Below are 6739 nucleotides of genomic sequence, written 5' to 3'. Positions count from 1 at the left end.
CTGTTCCCTGGGCAGTGTATTTGGTTAGACTCAGAATGCAAACACTGTGTCACCTGGGATGGAAGGCAGCTCCATTCTTAATTCAGATCTTCCCATTTTAGCTTTAAGCTGTTTGGAGTCCAGTTGGGGGATCTGCCAATCAGACTGTATTACCAGAAATTGGGGTGCCTCTTCTGGGGCTGTCTCCCAGGACCTCCTGGGGGCAGGTGGCAGGGACTACCCTAGGTCCTAGCTGCCATGCTCTGCAACCCCAGGGCGGCCTGACTTCAGGATAAAGCCATAGAAATGGACAGGAAGTCCTATCTGGGTAAATTTCCTACATTTTAACTCCCCCCTCCAAAATGCACCTACTCTTGTCATCCCTGGAGTTCTTTGGTAGCTTTCTATCACCTTGCTTGGTGTCCTGGTGCAGTGGGCTAAGCCACAGCTTGCAAAGCCAGCACCGGGTGTCTGAGGGAGCCCATTCAAGTCCCACTTCAGTCTCCACTCCGGTAGCTGCCTGCCGACGGCGCTGAGGCAGGCCGAGGGTGATGGGACAGAGTGGACGTTAGGGTCCCCACTTCCTGAGCAGAGTACATTGACCCAGCACTGTGAGAGTGCCGTGTGGCGTGTTGGCAAGGCCTGTTCGTCCTCCCCTTTCTTCCCCTCACACCTGATAACCAGTGCTCTCTGCATTGTTTCCATGGTTTTCTCTTGTCAAGAAAAGTCGCAGAGGAGAATCAGGATGCAGTCTCCACAGATTGGCTTCTTTGATTCAATAACATACTCTTACAATTCTGCCATGTCATTTTTAGTAACAGCACTCTAATTCTGAATGTACCAAGGATTATATATTCATCTATTAAAAAAAAAAATCTTGTTTGGGGGTGGGCATTGTGCAATGGATAAGCCGTTACCTGGGATACCCATGTACTGCAGTGCAGCTGATCTGAGTCCTGGCTCCTCTGCTTCCAGCTCTCGCCAATATGCCTGGGAAAGCAAGAGAAGATGGTCCGAGTACTTGTGCCCCTGCCACCCGTGTGGGAGACCTCGATGGGGATCCCGGCTCCTGGCTTCAGTCTAGTCCAGCCTCAGCTGTGTGGGCAAGTGAACCAGCAGGTGGAAGACCTCTCTGTTATTCTGATTTCAAATAAGTAAATATGTGTTTTTAAAAACAAAAATAGCTTCTTTGTCTCCAAGTTTCAGCAATAATGAATCAAGCTGCTATAAACACTTAAGTGTGATTTTTATGTAGATACACTTTTGAAAATGTCTAGTGGTCTGTTTTGTTTTTGCTTTGTTTTTCTTTAGATATATTTATGTATTTGAAACAGTTACAGAGAGAGAAGGTGATGGGCAGGAGAGGCAGAGATTCACTCCCCAGGAGCGTCTTCTGGGTCTCCCATGTGGGTGCAGGGCCCAATGCTTGGGCCATCTTCCACTGCTTTCCCAGACTCACTAGCAGCAAGCTGGACCAGAAACACTGCAGTCGAGACTAAAACTGGCACCTAAATGGGCTGTCGGCATCATAGGGAGCAGTGAAACGTGCAGTACCACAAAGCCAGCCCTTCAGGTACATGTTTTCAATTCATTTGGGAAAACACAACGATGTGTGGCTGCTGGGTCAGATGGAGGAGACAAGAGACATTCAAATTGTCTTCCAAAGGGCCTCCACTTCCAATTCAGCGTCCCTGACACACACACAGCCAGAGGCAGCCAGTATGGCTCAGCGCCTAGGTCCCTGTCCTTGATATGGTAGATTCACACCTTTGTCCTGGCCTAGATGCAGCTGCAGTGCATATCTGGGGATGGACTTGGCAGTTGAAACACCAGCCTGTGCTGGCACAGCCGGGCTGACTGCTATGCCACAGTGCCCACCCCTTCCCATGCTTCCTCTCGCCCACTGACGTCCACTGCCAAGCTTCTCCAGTGAATTTTCATTGTACTTTTTGCCTGCAGCATTTCCGTTTGGTTTCTTTTTTGATCATTTCTAGCTCTCTACTTATAGTTTCATCCCTCCTTTAGGCCTCCAAGCATGGTTTCTTCAGTGTTTTAGGCATATTTATAATGGTTGCCTTGAAGATGTTTTTCTGCCTTCTCTTTTAATATCGTTGCCTTTGGGCCCGGCACTGTGGCCTAGCAGCTAAAGTCCTCGCCTTGAACACGCCGGGATTCCATATGAGCACCAGTTCCAATCCCGGCAGCTCCACTTCGTATCCAGCTCCCTGCCTGTGGCCTGGGAAAGCAGTCGAGGACGGCCCAAGACTTTGGGACCCTGCGCCTGTGTGGGAGACCTGAAGAACGTTCCCAGCTCCTGGCTTCGGATCAGCGCAGCTGTTGCGGTCACTTAGGGAATGGGGTCATCAGATGGAGGATCTTCCTCTCTGTCTCTCCTCCTCTCTGTATATCTGACTTTCCAATAAAAAATAAACAAATCTTAAAAAAACCAAACAAGCAAAAACAAACACAACAAATACAACAACAACTAATAGGTCAGTGCTCACAGTCGGTGGGCAAGGGTGGAGATGCCAGCTAATTTTGGCGGCTGGGGCGCCGGCCAGTGGGAGGTCTTTAGGTCTTTGGGACTCGTCCTGGAAGGTAGTCCCGGAAAGGAAGTTGGTCATGGAAGCCAAGTTCAGCCTAGCTTCTCTCTCCACGTGATTCTTTTGCTGCACCTGTTCATTGCTGGGGTCTCTGCCAGCTTCTTGACCGCTGGCACTGCCTCCCCCCTGGCTGGTGGCAAACCTGCCCAACCAATGGTAAGCCAAATCGCTTCCCCAGGAGCCTTGTAGGGGTGTTCTAGCTAAAGATTCCAAATGCTGACTAAAGCCACACCCACCCGGCTTGGTGGACCTTACTTTGTCATTCCTTGTTAGCGCCTTTGCTTAGCGACTTGGTCCGATTATTTGAGGGGACGTCTGTCTCCCCCATGGGTGTAGCCATGCACATGCCAGGAGTTCCAGGAGGAGGATGGCGGAACTCACAGAGCCCTCTTGTTCTCCTTCCGATCTTCCTGCTGAGCAGGAAGATTAAACTCTGCCATTAAACCCTGCTAATTGCTGGTTAATTATGCTATGGTTTTGACAATATCCTGGGGCATAAATTGCTCCACAGTCCGATCCAATTAAATCCTGGCACAGGTACTATTATTTTTTTTTTTCCAGATTCATCAGATAGGTGGGCAGGACTTAATATCACTCCCTGGGGGTGAGTAGGCTGAGTTCTGCCATCATTGTGTTCCTATAGGGTTCATTTTGGAAGCGAGACTTTGCACTTTGTTCTGACCGCAAGAGCTCTCGGCGCTGCCTCCCGCTGCCCGGTGAGCACGGCGGCTGCTGGCTGAACCGGGCGCTCTTCGCCAACGGTGCTGCCAGCTTCCTGGGGCTTATTTACCACAGAGAACACCTTTAGATTCCAACTTCCTTACACCTCTTTTTCCTTTAGGAGTTATTTTTATCTGAAAGACAAATTTAAAGAGAGAAAGATATCTTCTATACGCCAGTCCACTCCCCAAATGGCCACAACAGCCAGAGCTGAGCCAATCCAAAGCCGAGAGTCAGGAGCTTCTTGCAGGTCTTCCACGTGGTCCCAAGGATTTGGGCCATTCTCCTCTGCTTTCTCAGGTCACAAGCAGGGAACCGGATCAGAAGTGGAGCAGCCGGGAAAACAGCCAGTGCCCAATAGGGGTGCAGGTATCACAAGTAGACTTAGCTACTAGGCCATGGTGCCAGTCCCACGAGTTACTTTTTTTTTTTAAGATTTCTTTTTATTATTTTTATTGGAAAGGCGGATATACAGAGAGGAGAGACAGAGAGGAAGATCCTCCGTCCGATGATTCACTCCCCAAGTGAGTGCAACGGCCGATGCTATGCCGATCCGAAGCCAGGAGCCTCTTCCGGGTCTCCCACGCGGGTGCAGGGTCCCAAAGCTTTGGGCCGTCCTTGACTGCTTTCCTGGGCCACAGGCAGGGAGCTGGAAGGGAAACGGGGCTGCTGGGATTAGAACCGGTGCCCATATGGGATCCCGGGGAGTTACTTTTTTAAAAGGCAAGATTACAGAAAGGTGAGTAGGGATCTCCCATCCCCTGGTTTGTTCCCCAAATGATAGCAATGGCTGGGAGCTGGGCCAGGCTCAAGCCAGAAGCTGGACCTCCATCTGGATCTCCCACAGAGGTGACAAGGGCTAGAGCCCTTGGACCTTCCTCTGCTGCTTTCCCAGGAACATTTGCAGGAAGTTGGATTATAAACTGAGCATCTGGGAATAGAATTGGTGCCCCTATGGGCTGCTGGAGCTGCAGGTGATGGCTTAACTTACTATGCAACAATGCTGGTACACAAGAAAAATACCTTTTCTTTTTTTTTTTAAGATTTGTTTTATTTTTATTGGAAAGGCAGATATACAGAGAGGAGGAGAGACAGAGAGGAAGATCTTCCATCCACTGATTCACTCCCCAAGTGAGAGCCCCAAGGGCCGGTAGTGCACTATCCAAAGCCAGGAACCAGAAAGCTCCTCCAGGTCTCCCACGCGGGTGCAGGATCCCAAAGCTTTGGGCGGTCCTCGACTGCTTTCCCAGGTCACAAGCAGGGAGCTGGATGGGAAGTGGAGTTGCCGGGATTAGAACCAGCACTCATATGGGATCCCAGGCATGTGCAAGGTGAGGACTTTAGCTGCTAGGCCACAGTGCCGGGCCCTAGAAAAATATCTTAATGCTGTGTTTTAAAGAGAGCCAATACAAAACTCTAAGTATAAAGAAACGGAGATCAAGGCTTCCGGCCACTGTAGGCATTTGAGGGGTGAACCAGAGGATGGCCACCCTCCTTCCCCCAGCCCCCCTCAATCAATCAGCCTCTCTCTCTCTCTCCTCTCTCTCTCTCCTTCTCAAGTAAACAGAATAAAACCAGTGTCAGTAATGAGTGGTGTTTATTTTGCCTTTTTCCTCATCCCTGCTCTGGCTGAACATGGTATGGTAATTCAGATATCTCCTGCCTCTTCCAGCTGGATCAGAAGTGCAGCAGTCTGGCTAGAAACTGGTGCCCAATGGAATGCTGGCACCAGTAGGTGGAGAATCAGCCTAATGTGCCACTGTACTGACACTAAGGTTGTTTTTTGTTTTTTGTTTTTTTTTCTTTTTTTTTTGTCCAAGGTCAAGACAAGAGACTTGCTGCCCCCTTTGCTTGAATAGTTGTTTTGTTTCTTCCCTGCCTTTCCGCTGAGGGTAGAAGGCGCCAACCCCTGGGGCAGGTCCTGCTATTTCGGGGTGCTTTGGCTCCTGCCCCCAGTTTCCAGTGAGGCCCCTGGAAAGAAGTGCTGACCTAGACGTTCTCTTATCGCCCTGGCTTCCTGCCTGGGCTTCGTTCTCTCTGTTCCGGGCCTCCCATCTGTGTCCACTCAGCAGTGGTTTCTGAACGTTTTCTTTGTTCCTTTGTTTATTCAAAATATTTTCTCCAGGATTTTGTATCTATTCGGTTTAGGAGTTCTTCAGAGTATCTAGCCTGAGATATGGTCTTAATCACTGGCCCTGGCTGCGGCTTTTGTTCCTTTGTTTTCTCAGGGTTCCTAATATTTACTTTCTGCCCTACAAATGCAGTTCCCCCTGTGGGATGGTCTCTGTTCCCTGTTTGAACAGCCTCTCCATATTCATCCCTCAAAAATCAGTTTTTTTGATACTTTTTTCAAAAAAGGCTCAGAACTGCTTTCTTATAATCCCTGAATTTTTTTTTTTAGTTTTTGAGAACATCTTCCTGGAGTCTTTTTTTTTTCCCCTTATTATTATTATTTTTTTCTACCTGTAGCCTTTAAATGTGAAGTACAAGGGCTAGTCTCATGGCACATCCTGTTAAGCCACCATCCGTGATCTAACATACCTTCTGGGTCCTGGTTCGAGCCCTCGCTGCCCCACTTTTGGGCTAGATCTCTGCTAATTCATCTGGAAAAAAAAAGATTTATTTATATTTATTGGAAAGTCAGATATATAGAGAGGAGGAGAGACAGAGAGGAAGATCTTCCGTCCAATGATTCACTCCCCAAGTGACTGCAACGGCCGGTGCTGTGCCAACCCGGAGCCAGCAGCCAGGAGCCTCTTCCAGGTCTCCCACACGGGTGTAAGATCCCAAAGCTTTGGGCCATCCTCCACTGCTTTCCCAGGCCACAAACAGGGAGCTGGATGGGAAGTGGAGCTGCCGGGATTAGAACCAGCACCCATATGGGATCCTGGCGCGTTCAAGGCAAGGACTTCAGCTGCTATGCTATCATGCTGGGGCCACTCAATTACTTTTCAATCATTTCTGACCCAGTAGAAAGTCTATCCAAAGCATTCTACGTTTCTTTTGTAGTCTCAGAATTTCCATGTCTTTATTTCCATCGCCCATCAGATGTTGCCTTTATCACCCAAGAAGATATTTATTTTCCTATTCTGATCATTCCAAAAACCCCAGTCATGTCAGCCTGATTCATATCAGAGTCTTTGCAAAAAAGTTTTAAAGTCACTTTTGTTAATTTTATTTTATGCAGAAGACAGAGAGGCTGAGAGAGGTTTTCTGTGGTTTTTTGTTGTTTGTTTGTTTTGTTTTGTTTTCCTTCCATTGGTTGACTTTTCCAAATGGCTGTAATAGCCAAACTTGAAGACAGAAGTTTAGAATTCCAAGCCAATCTCCCATGGGCGTGGCAGGGACCCAAGTCCTTGGGCCGTCATCTGCTGCATCCTTGCTCATGCATTTACAGGAAATTTACAGAAATTTGTTTGGAGCAGAGGCTGAGCAAC

The sequence above is a fragment of the Ochotona curzoniae genome, unplaced genomic scaffold, assembly GCF_017591425.1.
Source record: "Ochotona curzoniae isolate NIBS_2020 unplaced genomic scaffold, NIBS_Ocur_1.0 scaffold_2453, whole genome shotgun sequence".
Taxonomy (NCBI): domain Eukaryota; kingdom Metazoa; phylum Chordata; class Mammalia; order Lagomorpha; family Ochotonidae; genus Ochotona; species Ochotona curzoniae.
Note: the sequence above shows the minus strand (reverse complement) of the source record.